General features: G+C 34.7%; 1 protein-coding gene across 4 annotated transcripts in view; it reads right to left on the reverse strand.

Moving 5' to 3' along the window:
- Nucleotides 1–611, reverse strand: part of LOC106872746 (fatty-acid amide hydrolase 2) — a 51,420-nt gene that overhangs the window by 38,226 nt on the left and 12,583 nt on the right. For 2 of the 4 annotated variants that reach the window (XM_014919836.1, XM_014919837.1), the window contains exon 1: nucleotides 425–592. The exons of 1 other annotated variant lie outside the window; for it this stretch is intronic. The gene's annotated coding sequence lies outside the window, so the exon portion shown is untranslated. Of the gene's footprint in view, nucleotides 1–424; nucleotides 594–611 lie in introns of those variants that run through there. One more of the 4 variants, XM_014919835.2, reaches the window with a different exon arrangement.

The raw sequence follows: 611 nt of genomic DNA on the forward strand, positions 1-611 counted from the left end.
TATATATATATATATATATATATATATATATATATATAACCTTAGCTTATATACTCGTGGTGTATAATACGAAAAATTTAATACAACAAACTGGATGGGTTGCATTAGTCTCGAGTAAACAGTGAGCGTGTATATAGATAGACCGATAGATAGACATGTAGACAGATAGATGAAGAGAGAGAGAGAGAGAGAGAGAAGACAGACAGACAGATATTCGCTGTGGATCTTAAAGAAATTGGTAAAAATGTGAACAATATGATATAAAATACAATAGATTGAGAGTAGATGTAGGAAAATTGCTTAGAACAATAAATCGCTTAGATTTTGCACGCTTAAAATAATATATGTGTGTGTGTGTTGTAATCAATGTATGTTTGGATCAACAGCTATTAAATAAGAAAGTAAAGGAAGAGTATTGACAAACCTAGTAAAATATTCGATGCCGGGTTCGCGTCTGTTTGGATGAGGCGAAGAAAATAAGAGTGAGAGAGAAACTAACAGGTAAACAGCAGCAGCAGCAATGCGGGATATAAAGAAATTGATGACTCGATAGCAAGCAGGACAATAGACGGACTGGACTGACGCAAGCAACTCATTAGTAAGAAGGCGGC

Source organism: Octopus bimaculoides, chromosome 2 (assembly GCF_001194135.2).
Source record: "Octopus bimaculoides isolate UCB-OBI-ISO-001 chromosome 2, ASM119413v2, whole genome shotgun sequence".
NCBI classification, from domain to species: domain Eukaryota; kingdom Metazoa; phylum Mollusca; class Cephalopoda; order Octopoda; family Octopodidae; genus Octopus; species Octopus bimaculoides.